The sequence below is a fragment of the Triturus cristatus genome, chromosome 2_2 (assembly GCF_964204655.1).
Source record: "Triturus cristatus chromosome 2_2, aTriCri1.1, whole genome shotgun sequence".
Lineage (NCBI taxonomy): Eukaryota > Metazoa > Chordata > Amphibia > Caudata > Salamandridae > Triturus > Triturus cristatus.
The window spans coordinates 447,036,150-447,056,088 of NC_140582.1; positions in this window are offsets into that span (position 1 = coordinate 447,036,150).

Sequence of the window (19,939 nt, forward strand, 5' to 3'; positions counted from 1 at the left end):
GATAGCGTGCTATTAGCAACGCTTATCTCCTCAGCGAGAAAAATCCTCACGCTAACTGCCTAAAGTGAGATTATCGCTGGAAACCCAGTGATAATCTCACGCAATGTGGCGTTAGCTTGCTGATAGGGACTCACAAACTTAGCCATGATATCCACCTTCCATAGGATATCATGGCTAAGTCAGTCTTGAAGCAGGCGTAAGGAAAGTAGCTATAACAGGGGTTATCGCTACTTTTCCTGACACTATGCTTCATAGCGTGGGGCTTGATGATAGGAGAAATGTCGCTTAGCGACATTTCTCCTGTTATGTTAGGTCAGGAACGCCCACTTTGCATCTCATTAGAGATGCAAAGCTGGGCGTTAGGAATCCTGACGCTAAAGCAAGGTTTCACGCGTTAGCGTGGCCTTGCTAATTAGGCAATAAAATTATCGCCACTTTTCGGCCTAAAACGGCCGCAAAAGCAGCGATAATTTTTTATCACCTGCTTGTAAATATGCCCCAAAGTCTGTCTGCCCCCCTCTGCTCCCTCCACACCCCATGCAAGCCCCCTCTGCCCAACCACCCACGCTTAGTAGCAGCCCTTTGTTCTGAGCTCAGACGGCGCATTATCTTTTTACCGTAGGGCAGTGCCTAAGGTCTTCCTGCTGCACTGTCCTATGGCAAAAGGAAAGGGCAGGAATGTGGCGTATCTATCAGATACTGCACATTCCTGTCCTTTTCCCCTGTGCTGGTGCTCAATGGGCTGCCAAGGCAGGCACCTTTGCAGCATGGTGCAAAGGTGCCTGCGTTTTAGGGATGATTGTTTTTGTGCAAAAATTGAAACCTTTCTGCACAAAAACAATCACAAGAGGCTTTTTCCTCTTTCTACATATGCTGCAGAATGCAGCACACATAGAAAAAGAAAAAACGAGGAGAAATAAAGATATTTCTCCAATTTCTCCTTGTTGTGCCTCCCTTACGCCTCCTCCAGTGAAGCATACGTTTTGGGCACTGCCTCAGAGTTACGATTTGTTGTAAATCTGGGGCAGTGTCAAAAAGCCATGGATGTTGATGGGAACGCTCTCAGCAACACCCATTGCACGCCCTTTTAACACAGAAAACTGCGTTAAAGGGAACACTATTTACAAGGAGGCATTAAGCTAAAAAAAAGTGGCTTAGAGCTGCCGGGTAAATATGGAGCAGGCTCCTGCGCCATCAGAGCATCACAAAATGTGACGCACCAGAGGCCAAGCGGCTTGTAAATAAGCCCCACAATTCTTAAATGTGACATTTGAAAATGGGGTGGAGTTGTGCAGTGCAATTTTGCATAAGGACGTTACTTTTAGGTCAGGTTTAATAACCCCACTGCTTTCAAGCTGTGCAAACCACTCTGCATGATGGTGTTGTTAGAGGTGCACCACCTGCCGTGTCCCCATCACTAAGGTAAGAAAGGTAAGAAAGTATGTATAACCCTATCTGTCGCTCTCTCTCTCGCTCTCTCTCCCTCTCTCTCTCTCTCTCTTCACTGGTCATGCAGTATATCACAATTTATAGTCTAGGTTTCTATAATTCATTAGATGGTTTATGTGGTTCGCAGGAAGGTTAACCTGAATGCATTCTAGCGTTGTCCGAGATCCCATCACATTCTGGTTCTAGCAGTCAATAATTTCCCAGAGAGTGTTTGGTTTGTCTCCAATTGATTTGACTGTGTCATGTTTCAGTCTACTAACCACACCTAATGCTGCACAAATGCTGACTGGTGTCTCTCCCTTCTTTCTTTTCTGTTGAGCTGCCAGTACATGGAAAAAGCAAAAGGCAGGCCCAGTGACACAATGCTTGAATTGTTTGTTTTGATCAATCCTTCCTTTCTTATCCTATGTCATTCACACAGCAAGTCAGAGGAAATAGGAGTGTCGCCCCACAAGCCACAGAGCTGTAAATTAAAATGTAAATATTATTACCGTTTTATTTTTTAGCAACCCGTCCCAAACTAATTTTGTTAGGACGGGCTGGACCAGTGCTGCAGAGTGGTAGCAGCAGGAGCTGTGCTCTTTTAAAATGCGCATGAACATGTCTCTTTGGCCAGCATATGTCTTGGGCTGGCCAGCCAGATATGCACATTTTAAAGTTTTCTAACTTAGCTGTCTTATACAGCGGGGTTAGAGAAAGCACAGGTCTCCAGTGCTCTAGAGAGCGCTGAGTGAGCCTGCTCCATCCAATCCTTACTCTGCTGAGAGAACAGTGCCCGGATTGGGTAGTGCAGTTTCCTACATCTGGAGCTTCCTGGAAGACAATGGAGGGAGGAGGAAATCATGATGCGAAGGCAAGTGAATTTAATTTTCCAGAGAGGGTTGCATTTCCATAGTCCAATAGGGAATCACGAGGGCTTGTGAGGGAGGAAGGGCTTTAATTCTCTTAATATGTTCATTTAGAGGTTTTCTCCTTTAGTGGCAGCACTAATGTGCTTCTGTATGTTAAGGTATTTGTCAAGAGTTATTCCCAGTAAGGTTGCTAAATTAATAATTTGTGGTGTGCAATTGAATGCTGTGAGTTGCTTCATCCAGTCATTGATAGTGGGTAACTGATTGGGTGGGGCGTTCCATTTTTAGAGTGTTAAGTTTGAGGTGGTTGCATGACAGCCAATTTTGGGTATTTTTAAGAAGAGGATTGAGGGATCGGATGTCTTAAGGGGAGGAGACTTTCAGGTACAGTTTGATATCACCAGCATACAAATGATAGTGGATGTTAGATGACCTTAGGATTTCTGTTAGTGGTTCCATGAATACGTTAAAGCTAGTGGGTGAGAGAGAGGAGCTTTGTGGGACCCCAAGCGTGATTGGAGCAATCTTAGAGAAAGACTGATTTACTTTGACTTTTTGCATTCTATTTTGAAGAAATGAGGTGAACCAGTTTCGGATGGACTCTAAGATTCCCATCCTGTTCTAGTAAGTCACGTAGGTAGTCATGCTTAACCACATCGAATGCTGAGGTAGGTCCAAGAGGATTAGTAGGTATGATTCTTTTTGATCCAATATTTTCAGAACATCGTCCTCTATATGTGTCAGGACAGATTCAGTGCTATGCCCGGAGCGGAAGTCATATTAGAATCAGTCAAAAAGACGGAATTGCTCAATGTGGTTATAGAGTTGGATATAAACACATGTTTCAAGAATCTTTGCCAGAGTATGAATGTCGGAAATGGGGCGAAAGTTGTTAACGTTAGTTGGATCAGCCATTGTTTTTTTAGAATAGGGGTGACCTGCCCAGATTTTAGGCAGTCCCGGATTTGGCCCTGTAGTTCCAATGCATTTACAATCTTAGTCTAGAGTGGTTAGTATAGACATTTGACCTCATGGAAAATGTTGGGAGGAAGTGGAAAATTAAAGTGGTTTAAGGTTTAAAATCTGTAAGAATTTTGAGAATTGCGTTTTGATCAATTGTTTCAAAAGAGCTCCAGGTAGTGTTGTGTTTGAGGATGTGCTCTGGAAGGTATGTGGGCCCTCCTATCAGCGAGAGGGAGACTCTAGTGTATAGTGAGTGAGGACAGTGCTCCCTTGCTTTCTGCAAGTCAGTTTTCATATTGTCTGTCTTTTCAAGGAAGAAGGCAGAAAATTCTTCACAATTCGGTATTAGACTGGATCCCACTGGGGAGAGGTTGGGTAGGCCATTAGATTGATTATTTGCCAGCTCAAATAGTGTTATAGGATGGTTTTTGGCTTGGACTAGTTGGTTTCTGAAGAAATTTGGTTTGGCATTTCTCATGCTTTTGTAATAAGTATTCATAAGAGATGTTAGATGTTTGAGGTGTTCAAGGGATGTGAAGGATCTCAATTTTTTTCAGATAATCTCAGGCTATGTCTTTCGGTGTTGAGGCTACCATTCTACCAAGGTTTAGAGTCTTTGGTGGATAGTATTTACAATTGTAGGGATGCGGTTACGTCAAGAATATTCTCCATGGAGCTAGTGTAGTAGTTAGTGAGATCTTGTTCAGCTAGCATGTCTTCAGGGGGTAGTAGGATGTTATTGCTGAGTAAGTTTATTAAGATGGATCTTTTGTGTATTTCTTTTCCAAATTTTAGGTTCGGGTACTTGTGTGGTAGCAGTTCCCAGGGGTATTGTGATGAGGAAGGAGATGCGATGATTGTCAGATCAGTCACAGTGGAGGATAGATTCAAGTTGGATAGAGTTATCTTTTGTGATGATAAGATCTAATATCACCCCCTTGTTATGTGTTAGATTTGTATCAAGTTGAGGTCAGTAAGAAATGCTTTGAGGCTGTTAACTATATGGTCATTCAGATCATTCCAGTGGAGGTTGAAATCACCGAGGAAGATTTGAGTACCATGTTGACCAGTGTTTGCTGTGATGATATTCATAATTTGTTCTACGAAGGAAAGGTTATCACCAGGCAGATGATAGAACGTGTGTAGTTTGCAAAGAGGTTTGTTTTTGCCGGCGATGTTGATACAAAGATTTTCACATGACGATAGAACAGGGCACTGTTTAACTGAAATGCTGTTATGGTGAATACATGCAATGCCTCCACCTGGTCTGGTGGATCTGTCTAGGCTGGTGATGCCATAACTAGGAGGGACTATTATGTCAAGAATAGGTGCAGAGGAATCATTTAGCTATTACGTGTCCCAATATGCCTTGGGAAAACCTGGGCATAGATATAATGGGATCTAATCAGGAATAGGAAGAGTAGCTGATCTTAATGATCACTTTCTAATCACTTTTCAAAATGGCCAGAAACAGATGTAGTGCAAAAGGCTGATACATGCAGCATCATACATTTTTGGACAAAACTTACATCAGAGAAGAGTTGCCCAAGAGTATCTTGAGTGACAATGTCCCTCAGTTATGTCTGACAATTTTAAGGCATGCTTAAGAAGAAATGGTGTAGGACACCCCCGCGCCGCACGGCCACCAGCTGCTGCGTGTGCCCCTTCCGCCCTGTGCCTCGCTGCCCGGCTGCTGCCGCTTGACCACGCCCCCTCCCTCGAGCCTCGAGGTCCGTGGTTGCTCCTGTGCCCTGCTGCCTCCTGTCAACCCTATTTAGATCTGTTTTTGTTATTTTTTGTGATTTCTGCATTTGTCTCCTAACTGTCAGCATTGTCCTCTTCTGTCCCTCTGTTCCCTCCCCGCTCCCCGCTTCCCGCCACCGCCGCTAAGCCCCGCCCCTTTTGCCTTCTGTATCCCTCCCCGCTCCCGCCTCCCAGCTGCCCCGCCCACCCGCGCACTTGGCCATATATGGCGACCGTGCGACGCAGGTGAGTGTGACCTACTTGTAGGACACCCCCGCGCCGCACGGCCACCAGCTGCTGCGTGTGCCCCTTCCGCCCTGTGCCTCGCTGCCCGGCTGCTGCCGCTTGACCACGCCCCCTCCCTCGAGCCTCGAGGTCCGTGGTTGCTCCTGTGCCCTGCTGCCTCCTGTCAACCCTATTTAGATCTGTTTTTGTTATTTTTTGTGATTTCTGCATTTGTCTCCTAACTGTCAGCATTGTCCTCTTCTGTCCCTCTGTTCCCTCCCCGCCCCCCGCTTCCCGCCACCGCCGCTAAGCCCCGCCCCTTTTGCCTTCTGTATCCCTCCCCGCTCCCGCCTCCCAGCTGCCCCGCCCACCCGCGCACTTCGCCATATATGGCGACCGTGCGAACGCGCAGCGGTCACGCGCAGCGGGCGCGCCGATTGTGCGCCGAAGGCGCGCCAAAGGTAAGCCCGTCTGCGCCCGTCCGCGCCTGGACCGCGCCCAGTGCCAGGACCCCTGGCCCTCGAGGACCCCGACCGACCCGCCTGACGTACAACGCCGCCACCCTCATCGCACTCAACACCGGCGGGACCCAGGGATGCTACCGAGCTACTCCGAAGCACACCTACGGACCCTTCAGCTGCCACGCCTGCAAGTTCACCTGCATCCGGACCTGCCCGACACCAGCACCTGCCATGCCGAACACCAGCAGCAACCACCTCAAGTGCATCCTGCTCAACACCCGCTCCGTCCACAGACACGCCATCGAACTCTGGAACCTCATCGACACCACAGCCCCCGACGTCGCCTTCATCACGGAGACCTGGATGAACGCCTCCTCAGCGCCCGACATCGCCATCGCCATCCCAGAAGGATACAAGATCACCCGGAAGGATCGCAACGCCAACCAGGTGGGAGGAGGCATCGCCATCATCCACAAGAACACCATCCGCATCACGACCAGCACCGACAACTCCCCACCCTCAGCCGAACACCTGCACTTCCAGATCCACACCGACCCGAAGACCACCCTCAGAGGCACCCTGATCTACCGACCTCCGGGACCACGCACTCAATTCAGCGAGGACATCGCCGACTTCGTCAGCCCGCACGCCCTCCCCTCCGCCGACTACATCCTCCTGGGGGACTTCAACTTCCACCTGGAGAACAACAACGACTGCAACACCAGCACCCTGCTCGACAACCTCGCCAACCTTGGACTCAAGCAGCTGGTGTCCACCCCCACCCACCTCGCCGGACACACACTCGACGCCATCTTCTCATCCAGCAAAGACATCGCCTTCAGCCACGCCACAGAACTCCACTGGACGGATCACAGATGCATCCACTTCACCTTCAGAAGAACGACCATCCACCACCACCAGCAACAGGCTGCCCGAAGAAGCTGGAACAAGATCACAGCCGACCAGCTCGCCGCCTCCCTGAGCCAGCACCCTCCGGCCAGCTCAGCGAACCCCAGCCAGGCCGCAGACAACCTCACGAAGTGGATCAGCGTCTGCGCGGACGAACTCGCCCCACTGAGGACCCCGCCCAGCAGACCCGGCAGCAAGAGAGCCCCATTGTTCACCGACGAACTCAAGAGCTCCAAGAAGAACTGCCGCGCCCTCGAGAAAGCCTGGAGAAGGGAACCCACGCCGGACAACAGGACCACCCTCAAGCTTGCCACCCGGAAACACCACCAACTGATCCGCATCGCCAAGAAGACGGCTTTCAAGAACCGACTGGACAACAACGCACACAACTGCAAGGAACTCTTCAATATCGTGAAAGAGCTCTCCAACCCCAAAGCCGAAAGCAACGACATCACCCCTTCGCAAGACCTCTGCAACTCCCTCGCCTCCTACTTCCACAACAAGATCGCGGACATACACAACAGCTTCAGCACCCATCCGACCCACGCCACGACCGCAGCAACGCCACCCACCACCACCCTCCGCGCCTGGACCCCGGTCAACACCGAAGACACCGTCCACACGATGAACTCCGTCCACTCCGGATCTCCGACCGACCCCTGCCCTCACCACGTCTTCAACAAAGCCGACGCTGTCATCGCACCCCACCTGCGGGACATCATCAACACCTCATTCGACACCGCCACCTTCCCCGAGAGCTGGAAGCACGCCGAACTCAGCGCTCTACTCAAGAAACCTTCAGCAGACCCCACCGAACTCAAGAATTACCGCCCCATCTCTCTACTCCCGTTTCCAGCCAAAGTCATCGAGAAAACCATCAACAAACAGCTGGCCGCCTTCCTCGAGACGAATGGATCCCTCGACCCATCGCAGTCCGGATTCCGTGCCAACCACAGCACCGAGACCGCCCTCATCGCCGCCACTGACGACATCCGAGCCCTGATGGACAACGGGGAAACAGCGGCCTCATCCTCCTAGACCTCTCCGCGGCTTTCGACACGGTCTGCCACCGCACCCTAGCACAGCGCCTCAGCAACGTCGGAATCCAGGAGAAGGCGCTGGAATGGATCGTCTCCTTTCTCGACGGAAGAACACAAAGAGTCCGCCTACCACCATACAAGTCAGAGGCCACCGAAGTCATCTGCGGCGTCCCTCAGGGATCCTCACTGAGCCCGACTCTCTTCAACGTCTACATGAGCCCTCTCGCGGCCATCGCACGCCAACACAACCTCAACATAATCTCCTACGCCGACGACACCCAGCTGATCCTCTCCCTGACCAACGACGACCCCGCCGCCGCCAGAGCCAACCTGCACGAAGGGATGAGAGAGGTAGCCGAGTGGATGACGACGAGCCGCCTGAAGCTGAACTCAGATAAGACGGAGGTCCTCATCCTGGGCTCCTCGCCCTCCGCCTGGGACGACTCCTGGTGGCCCCCCGCCCTGGGCACCGCACCCAAACCGACAGACCACGCACGCAACCTGGGTTTCATCCTGGACTCCTCCCTCTCCATGACCAGGCAAGTCAACGCCGTCTCCTCATCGTGCTTCAACATCCTGCGCATGCTTCGGAAGATCTTCTGGTGGATCCCCACAGAGACCAGGAAGACCGTCACCCAGGCCCTCGTCACCAGCCGACTGGACTACGGCAACGCACTCTACGCCGGAACCACCGCCAAGATCCAGAAGAGACTCCAGCGCATCCAGAACGCCTCAGCCAGACTCATCCTCGACATCCCACGTCACAGCCACATCTCCAGACATCTAAGAGACCTGCACTGGCTCCCGGTCAACAAGAGAATCACCTTCCGCCTCCTTACCCACGCACACAAAGCTCTCCACGACCAAGGCCCGAGCTACCTCAACAGCCGAATCAACTTCTACGCTCCCAAACGCCACCTCCGATCCGCCAGCCACGCCCTCGCCACCGTCCCACGCATCCGCAGAACCACTGCTGGAGGAAGGTCCTTCTCCTACCTGGCCGCCAAGACCTGGAACTCCCTCCCGGCCGACCTGCGCCTGACCCAAGACCACCTCTCCTTCAGGAAGAAGCTCAAGACCTGGCTGTTCGAGCAGTAGCGGCACCCCCCCCCCCCAAGCGCCTCGAGACCCTACGGGTAGGTAGCGCGCTCTATAAATTTCTTTGATTGATTGATTGATTGTATATCATCCAGCTAGAAACGGGGCAGTTGAACGGTTCAACCATGTTATCAAGAGAATCGTCCAATTAGCCAGCAACAATAGCCTAGCCTGTAGAAGTGAATTTCATAAAATTGTGAGGACGTACAGAATCAACATGTGCAGTAGAACTGGTCTTAGTCCCTTTAATTTCATGAAAGGCAGAACTCCCATGTCCAAAGATAACGTAGGTTGGGTGGAAGCAGCCAGAAGAGTGAATTTGTCTCATAAGGTGATTAAAGGGAACTTAGGGAAAGAACAGTGTCTGTAAGATATATTACGACTTCAAACATAACAGCAGGGCATAATGATGTGAAAGCTACGCCTCAGACAAAATATGGAAGGTAGCACGAAACACGATGGTAGATGGTGGTATGAGGAATAATGTGAACAACCTAACATTCAGCATCACCCCAGTCATAATGAACAACCCGTAAGTGGAGAATCCACAACTCCAAATAACAAATTCTAGCTATAAAAGAAGTAGAGTAGTCCGTTCTGTGGTCAAACCAAGAGAATTACAAAACTATGTCTGTAGTAACACCTTCTCCAAGGGTTCCCTATCAGCATGTTAATGTTCCCGAAGGAAGAAAACATGTATTATTTAACTATGTAAGCTTATAATGGAAATATGAGTCAATTAATGGCTCTTGTTAGTTTATTGCATAGTAGTTTGCAGTATTTTTCAGCTTTTGTTTAGTTATATAAAAGGGGGGATGTGCTGTGTGCTGTATTAACATGTGTCCTCTCTGTGACACCATACCTGCGTCTCTCTTATGTCATTGTCACCAGCTGAGCGTGCTGGTAACTTGACAGAAGCGTGGCTGGTGACTGACAGGAGAGGATGCAGAAAGCTGTCGCTCCATTCATATCCTCTCCCATTTGTGTTGGAAGCATAATAAAGACTTGTACTATATATATATATATTCACTGAAAAAACCATAGGTTTCACACATGTTATAGTTAGCGGAAATTTTACTGATAAAAAAGCAGTGAAATTCCCCCATTATAGTTAGTGCAGGCAACTATAACTCACGCGACCGCAATCCTCTGCTGATGCTAATACTGTATTTAGACACTTATTTGCCCATGTCTTCTTCCATACATTTTTAGCTATACATATATTACAAATATTTTTTTTTCATAAAGACACATATGTCATCAGCAGAAGATTGCGGTCGCGTGAGTTATAGTTGCCTGCACTAACTATAACGGGGGAATTTCACTGGTTTTTTATCAGTAAAATTTCCGCTAACTATAACATGTGTGAAACCTATGGTTTTTTCAGTGAATTTGCAAGGTTTTTTAAATGCTAATTCCTAACTATAACGTGTGTGAAACCTATGGTTTTTTCAGTGAATTTGTACGGTTTTTTAAATGCTAAGTTACTTTACGCCATTCGTGGCGTGCGCGCCCACTTAACGCCACCAAAAGCACAGGGGGTGGGGTCAATGTGGATAGTGTTTTTTTTTTTCGTTTTTATATTTTTATTTTTATTTAATGCAATTATTTTTTTTTTCATTTTTTGTAAGCCTTTTTTAAATAATTTATGTACTATATCCTGCATTATCGAAAGGTTTTTTTTTTTGCATTTTTTTCCGTGCGCGTACGGTAAGCTGACGCTACGCGCTTATAAAATACGCGTACGGTAAGCTGACGCTACGCGCTCTGGATGTAATTAGTGCAGCGCGCCTACGTGATACGTGCGTGCCGTACGCGTATACCCGGAAGCAACGTCGCGGTTACGCAGGGGCGTGTAATGCGCATGCGCGATACGTGATACGTGCGTGCCGTACGCGTACACCCGGAAGCAACGTCGCGGTTACGCAGGGGCGTGTAATGCGCATGCGCGAAAGTGACGTAAGCGCTGCGTAAGCGCACCGTAAGCGTCACGTGCGCGCACGGTAGGCCATGTGACTTACAAAGAACACTTTTTATTGGTTGAAATTACTTTCACTTCCAGAAACTTCCCACACCACACCCATTCCCCTCTTTACTGCTTGAAAGAACACTTTTCATTGGTTGATACTACTTTCAGTTCCAGATTCTTCCCACACCACACCCATTCCCCTCATTTCTGCTTGTGATTCTCTAGGAGCAGGAGCTGGATTGACATTGGGATACAATGGCAGAACAGCAGAGCTCTTCTGAGAGTGAGGCCAGCAGCACCACCATGATCCAGAGAAGGAGGAAACAAAAGACTTCTTTTGTATGGGAGTATTTCACTTTTCCAGAGGGGGAGAAAAAGGTCAATGCTCCAAAGGTCACTTGCATACTTTGTGATCGTGTTTTATCAAGAGGAAATCCAAGTAGGAAATATTCCTTTGGAAATCACTCTATGATGAGACACCTTCAGGACAAACACCCAAGGACCTTTGCTCGACATACTGGAGAAAACTCTTCAGTAAGTCACCAGAGCCCAGCCTCAGATGCTCAGCCGAGTACATCATCGGCAGCTCAGCTGAGCCCTTCCTCTGTTGTTGGAGCATCACCTTCTTCTTTTCCTTTGGACATCAACCCTCGATTTGCGAGTGTTGAAATGAGGTGTACAAAATGTGGTGGTCTTATTGTTTTTGGGGAGGTCAGTCTTCCCCTTATTAACAATAAGATAGACCAGCATGTTTGTAGACGCTCATAATACTCCCATTCTTTCTTTCCTCCATCCCTGTATGAACCCAACGGCTCTTATAAGAGCCAACCTTACCTCACAATTTTTTTTATTTTTTTTTAAGCTTCCCTTTTCGCAAAATTTTTTTTTCCGTGCGCGCACGGTACGCGTAATTTCACAGGTCGCCGTGCGCGTACGCTACGCGCATACGGCGATTTTTCGAAAAATAATTTTTTTTAATTTTTGCCCTTGAGGGTCCTTCTGGGACCCCCTGACCAAGGCTAGGGGGTCAGGAACTGTCGAGCCTGCCCCCTTTTCACATTATCCACCTTTTTTATTCACCCCCCTGACAGTTCGAGAGAGAAAATGGCGGCCGCCGCTTCCTGGTTTCGACCGATTCGAATGTTTACTAAGATCTAACAGCCAATCAGAATCGCGCTCGCGCACGCCGGCGTGCGCGTACGGTAAGCTTACGGTAAGCGCACGGTAAGCGCACCGTAAGCTTCCACAGATATATATATTGATTTAAAGGCTATTTTCTCAGGATCTACTGAATAGATTTACACCAAACCTACAAAAGGCACTTCCTTGACCTGAGGACTACCTCTCTGCCAAATTTCTAGTAATTCTGTTCAGCCGTTCGGGCTGTAGCTCGTTCTAAAGGTCCTATGGAAAAATGCATGGGAAAAACGCGTTTTGGGACCCCCCTTTTATCTCAGCCCCCGCTTGACGAATCCCCCCGAGACTTTCAGGGTAGGAGCGGAGCGTAGCGCCCCACCTATTTTGAGAAATTCGCGAGGATTCGTCGACCGGCGCCAAAGTTATTCAAAATAGAATGTTGAGGTTTTCCTATGGAAAAGGGGTCCTAACTATAACTACCTACTGGCGACCGCCAGTAGGTAATATATATATATATATATATATATATATATATATATATATATATATATATATATATATATATATATATATATATATATATATATATTACCTACTGGTGGTAGCCAGTAGGTAGTTATAGTTAGGACCCTGTTTCCATAGGAAAACCGCAACATTCTATTTGGAATAACTTTGGCGCCGGTCGACGAATTCTTATATATATATATATTCCCTCTTTAGTATGACAGCCCTGATTTTGAGACCTTTATAAAAGTAATTGTGTAAATATTTCACTTAACTAACTCCACCCCTTTACTGACACTGATCTCTCCAATTTGAGGATTTCCTATGTACATCATTTCTGTATGTATTGCTGTCTGTATTTCCATCTTCTAGAAAAATAAATCGAGCCACTGAATTTTTTTAGAACAAGTAAGAAAAAGTTTCTGCAACCATTGAATAAATAGTTTCCAATTTCACTGATAGGACAGTGACAGCACAGTGTGGTGCTATTGTGCGCCGAGGTGGGTGCCTGGAAGAGTGACGACCTGTTCACTGATAGAACATCGATGATATAAATATCAATGTTAAAAATATTGAATCAAAAATATAGACTACAAAAATATCGACTCCCATGCCTAAACAGGTAAAAAAATATTGAATACAAAATATTGATGTAAAAAATATAAATTTACAAAATATCTGTTTAAATATATATAAAAATATTATATATTAAATATTAATAATAATTTTAACAAAATTAATTAAATGTAACATACATTTATAAAAATATAACAAATAAAACAAATAAACGTAATTAAAAAAAGATAAACAGACAAACATAATAATTTATACATACATATATATATATTTACTTTAAAGTAATTAAACTGTTATCTTTATTTATTTTAAAAGTTTAAAATGTTATAAAAATAATATATATATATATATATATATATATATATATATATATATATATATATATATATATATATATATATATATATATATATATATATATTCACTGAAAAAACCATAGATTTCAGGGACGTTATAGTTAGTTGGACATTTCACTCATACAAAAACATAGAAATTCCGCCGTTATAGTTAGTTGAGCTAACTATAACTTGCGCCCCCGCAACCAACCGTGTTCCCTTCTATTTTCTTTCCAGACTCATCATTCTTTTCAATTCTTTTTTCTTTACAACCTCAGTAAAACTTTTATCATATTTTGGTTTTGGACGTATTAAACGTTTTTCATAAATAGGATTGTCACCTAAGCTAGGAGCACAGAGTCTTCTTAACCTATTGTACTCTTTTTCACAATTTACATCTGCACTAATCTTTTCTTCATCAAAATCAATCAAATACAATCTGTATAACATTCTTACTCAAGATAATGCAACATATGCCATACCCTCCTTAAACACAGAACTTCCAATATTTAACAAAGCACTGTCTACACTTAAACCTTGAGATTTATGAATAGTCACTGCATATGCTAAACAAACTGGAAACTGTTTTCTACGAATATACAAATCTTTTACAAGCAAGAAACGAATAGAACAGCGTCCAATCTGTTTCACCTCTTCAATCTGATCAAATTTAATCTTCAAAAATTCAATTTCATCTCAATTTGCATAACTAACAAAGTCAACAACTTTCCCCATTGCTCCATTTACTAATCCTTTCTCAACATCTAAATTACGCCGTAATATTACCCGGCAGTTTAGAGATACATATAAGGTATTTTTCAAACCATCAGTCTTAGATATTGATTTTTCCAAAGAGTCTAATTTTAACTGCAATTTCTCTGACAAAAGAATAGTTACTCCTTCCTGTTCTATTTTATCAATAGCCACCATTTTCATTATCGATTCATTCTCCAGTTTCAACAGTTCGTCATTGAATGTAGAGCATTCTTTCAATGTTGGCATGAGGCAAATTATAGATTTATTTTCTGCAATTCTTCGGTAGATTGTTTCAGCTGCAATATTTTCTTTTGGAAACAAGTTTTTTAGTAGCTGACTTTCTAAAGCATTTTTTCCATCCTTTGTTAAGACACCAATTCTAATATTTTGAGGAATATTTGCATAATATTCATCATTTGCTTGTCACATGTTCTTGATATGTTCCTTATATTCAAATTAAGTCCAAATGTTCACATTTCCAATACTTCCCAAAGATTTGTTTTTAGTGTCTTCATGAAGAAGGGTTTTAAAAACTGGTTGGCCTTTCACAGGTGTGAGTTGTAGTAGATCACCAAATACAATTACATGTTTTCCACCAAATAAAACATCGTAATTTGTTTTTAAAATCTGCTGCATCCTCAAATGTACAAATGCAAGCATTACGTTTGAGACCATGGCTACTTCATCAATTACCAGAAGTTTCATTTTCTTCAGTACTCTTGAAACTTCGAAACAAGCTTCTCCAGATAGCTTGTGGTATTCCAACTTATTTTCATTTTCTACTGGTAACATAAGTAGACGATGTAATGTAATCCCTTTAATGTTGTGTGCTGCTAACTCAGGGGAATATTATCAAGGACGGCGATAAAATTATCGCCGCTTTTGCGGCAGAAAACTGCTGGTAAAGCGGCGATAATGGTCTTGATAATATGCCCTGGAAAATTCCAGTAGAAGCCCATGTTCACACCAGAACATGGACTTCTATTGGAATTCTCAAGGGCATATTATCAAGCCCATTATCGCCGGTTTAGCGGCAGTTTTCTGCTGCTAAACCGGTGATCATTTTTAACGCTGTCCTTGATAATATGCCCCCAAGTTGGAGCAGTTACAACACAAGATAAATGTGAATCCTTTGTTTTCTGTAGATAACTTGACAAACATTTCATCAAGAAACTTTTCCCCGTTCCAGCTTGTCCACTGATGTACATAAGAATAGGTCTAAATTATGTACATTGGCAATGATTCTTTTCATGCAGTAATCCATGTTGTATCTGTTGTGTAACTTGATGATATATTTCTTTCTGTTCAGTATTCAAACGTTCCTCCAAATTTTCCAAATCAATATTCTCCAGTTGTGCTTGCTGCATGCATAACCGTTTCCACTTCACTCATTGCTATTGCCGCTTCATTTTCAAGTATAGCTTCTCCTAGTGGATCTTGACTTTGTGGAGCAGGACTCTGACTATCTTGAGAACTATCTCTAGCAATTTCTGCTGCAATAGTTCTTTCTTGATTAATCTCTACGTTCAACATTTGTAGATAATTTGGAAAAATTGTACATTCAATGCTATCTTTACATGCATTGAAAGAATCTTCATAGCAGTCAAAATCGCCAAGTAATTCCATTTCAGTCCGCCAAGGCTTGAAGAGTTGCAGAAGAGCTAAAAAGACAAACTCTCTTTTATCTGTGATTTTTAAATTTCCTGTGTCATGCTTTACCAAACATACTTCAGATCCAATTACAGCGTATTTTCCTTCATTTATTTTTTCTGTAACATTTTTTTTTTAACTATAATGTTGTAGTTTTTCATATAGACATATGTTTTCCAGGTATGGACTTCGATTTGGATAGTATGTATCCAACATATTTGATTTCAGAATATCTGTACTTTCTGGTTCATTTAGTCCCAAGTATTGAATTTCTTGTACAGATTTCAAAACTCGATTTTGTGCAGCAGCAAGGCCTAGACTTATCCAGATGATTCCTCTTGACTTTGAATATAAACTTGCAGATGTCAATTGATCCGAACATTCGTAGGATCCAATTTCTCAATGTGAAAGCATCTTCAAGCTGAAGCTGTACAATTTTTTGTTTGCTAAGTGTCTTCTCCTGTGAAATTTCCTCCCACATTTCTTTCAATTCTGTCTTCTCAGACTTGGTAATATATGACGTGACATAGCGAGCAACAGCAATTGAGGTATCCGCAACATATTGCATGTCCATATTTGCATTCCACATGTTCAAAATCACCGGATTGTAGTAATTAATGTACTTCGATTCTTCTGTTCTTTTTATATTATAAGTATTTTTGGGTGATTTTCGAGTGATAGTATGCCTCACTGCTGACGTAAAACTGTTCACTCTTCCTTTGGAAATTACTGGACGTAGAAAGCCAAATCGACATTTTGTGTAAAATGTATCCTTTGACTTAAATTTCCGTGGGCAATATTTTCCACATCGATGACTCTGAAACCTTAAAACATGCTGTTTTAAGATATTTTCATCCGAATCAGTTCCAAATTTGGGTGCATTTTTGTTCCATAAAAGCATATGTATATGAGGAACACCTCTAGCTTGGTATTCTTTTCTCCTGAAAAAATCAATAACTTCGCCATTAGGTGGAGTTGTTTTTATTAGAAATGAAAGACATCATAGCTTCAAATCTATGATTAAAATATCTGCAGACATTTACAGGATCTAGGGAACACAGTTCTCCAGGTGTCTTCAATTCAATATTTTCTATATTTGAATTTGCTTCTCGTAGAAAATCCAGTAAATCATCCCATGCGTACTCAGCAGAGCTAAGTGTCACAAACCACGTAGGGGTTCCTACGTTTCTTAACATTCATTTTAGTTCCCCCTGACGTTGATACCAGTATTCATTAGGGCCACGTTGAAATGCCATCAAATTAATTAACTGTGATTCTAAATATTCGTCTCTTTCTTCAACTTTGTCCATAAATTCCTTTGCAGAAACATGTGAAAGATGCGTTCCAGTTTTTAATATATGGTTGACCTCATTTGAAAGAGCAGACAGATCACTCTCAAATAAAAGATGAAACAAATATGGAATACACTGCCGAAATCTTGGTTTTTCTGAGTACAGTCGTAAAGTGCGATATTCTGAAGCTGGAATCCTTTTAAAAACACATCTACATTCCTAGTTTGAATTTTATAGTGAGTAAGTCAGCAACAAATACAAACATTGTTGGGATTTTCACCAGAAACTACTTTAAACTTTGTTATTTCTTTTTCAAACTTCACAACAAGTAGTACCTTCCATCTCTTCTTCAACTCCTACACTTATCAAACTCTCACTTTCTCTACACTCCTCTTGACCAGCAAAGAAACGTAACTCTATATCATCACAATTTTTTTTACATCCAACACTGAGCCATTAAAAAGAGCTGTATTAAATTCATTTAGACATAATGCAGGACTTTTCACGTAGTATAATCTTCTAACTAAGTTCCGCATTTCGGAATGATGTACTGCTAACATTCTTAAATGGTGAAAATTACTTTGACACACTTTCCTAGAAAGACAAGCCAGAGAATGACCTTTCAACCCTGTATTTTTTCTCACTTTGCAAGGATCCAGTCCTTGTAATATCATAATCTTCTGTTTCACAGTTATTCTTCCACATTCTCTTAAGAACTTTAGTAAAATATCAATAGATTCATGACGTATGCTACAAATACTACTACAATCCCATGTTAACACTGGAGCCTGGGTACGTCTCCCTTGAACTTCCTCAGCTATTATTTCTTCAGCATTTCTAGGAACTATCTTTTCTTTTTTAATTGGACAACCATTTTTCACTTCATAACGACCACAGGTATCAACTGCATGCAGTAATCTATTTTGTTGAAAATATCTTTTTTCATTAAAAAAACGGTTCTGTACTACCAGTATGCTTCCATTCACCGGAAAATATTTTACAAAAATGAGTTCTATTTACAATTCTTTTACTTTTACATTTGTCCTTCACACGCTGCATTATTGTATTTAAAGTCTTCAATCTTTTTAAAATTAAGATAAACAATTTTCTTTTCAATTCAAACGCATTTTCAATTACCCTTAGAATCTCCTTTTATTCTGTAAAATGCTGATCTCCTTTTATATATATTACATTTTTTATTAGTACATTTTTGAATACTCTACTTTTATAGATTCTTTTTCGAATTTCTGAAAATTGTTTCTTTCTGCTTCCAACATAATTCTTTTTCTGATAATCCAATTTTCCACTTGTTTGTACATGTTTCTTTTCCTTTTGTTTCACTGTCCTTGTTGTGTCTGTCTTTTCTTTATTTTTAAAATTGGAAACTGTTTTTGCAAGTTTAAAAAAAAATCTTTACTTTTCTTACCAGAACACTTTTTCTTTAAAGATCCATGTTGTAGTCGATCTAATTCCTCTTTTCCTTTTTTTTTAAATAAAATAATCCTCTTTTCTTTGTTCTCTTTTTCCTTGCTCTTTTCTTGTCATTTTTACTCTTTCTTAATAATTGTGCAAAATATCTGTAAAATAAGAAAAGTTTTGAAAACACTTTAATATAATCAAAATAATTATATATAAATATTCACATGTATATCTATAAAAATACATGCAAAGAAACTAGATCAATAATTTCAGCAATGGAACAGTGCTACCTGCATAATTGTAGTAGTGTATGAGTCGTGTGAAAGATACTAGAGCACCGCATTAGTAGTACACATCTAATTGTAGAATTGCATGGTTACAACCTGTATAATTCCATGAATACATGGCTAGTGACTAAAAGATTACTATACTACAAGGAGAGTGCCTGAGTGCATTTATAAGTGCTTAGGTATTAGCGGAGTGATAGGGTAAGTAAATAGTGCTGGATGGGTGATTGGAGAAGTGCATAGGATTGACAGGAGGATTCCTACACTGCATAGGTACTAACTGGATATTTAGAGAAGTGTACCAATACTATGTAGCTGGTTAAAGTTCTGCATGGATAGTGCACAGAATATTGTAGTTCTACTTGTGTTAGTGGCTAGGCCATTCCATAAGTACATAACTAGTAACTGGAATGACTACAGTGCTGCAAACAGAGTGCATGGTGAATTTATAAGTGCTTAGGTATTGGCAGAGAAATAGGGTAAGTAGATAGTGCTGGATGGATGATTGGAGAAGTGCATGACACTGACAGCACGATTGCTAAACTACATGGCATGCAGAGGGACACCTGCGGGTCGGCTAGCAGAGGAACTGCTGCGGGCCAAATACTATAGTAAAAAGTACGGGCCGTCGCCTTGCAAAGAGATAGGTATGACCGGTAATGTCGGAAGAGGGAGCATGAAGGGGATATCTCGCAGAGAGAATTGCGGTATATTTCCATTGTTGGCTTGCAGAGGTACAACCCCGGGCCCGACGGCTAACAGAGGAAGAGCTGTGAGCCGAAGGATGGTTTGGAGAGGTAGAGCTGTGAGCCCGGAGGGCTGGCTCATAGAGGGAGAACTGCGAGCCGACTGACTGGCTCATAGAGGGACAGCTGCAGCCCATGGGATTGCAGAAGGAGAGCTGTGAGCCGACTCACACAGGAAGAGCTGTGGGTCAACACCTATAGGGAAAGTTGCAGGCAGTTGGCTTGCAAATCATAAGTGCGGGACGGTGATGTGGGGGAGAGGAAGCGTGAAGGGGGTATCTCGTAGACAGAGACCTGCGGTATATTTCCAGTGTTGGCTTACAGAACTACAACTGCGGGCCCGACGACGCACAGACAAAGAGCTGCGAGCCGACTGGTGGTTTGCAGAGGGAGAGTTGCTAGCCGGCGGGCTGGCTTGTAGAGGAAGAGCTGCGAGCCCACCGATGGTTCGCAGACAGAGAGCTGCGGGCCGGCGGGCTGGCTCATAGAGAAAGAGCTGCAAGCCGACTGACTGACTCGTACAGGGAGA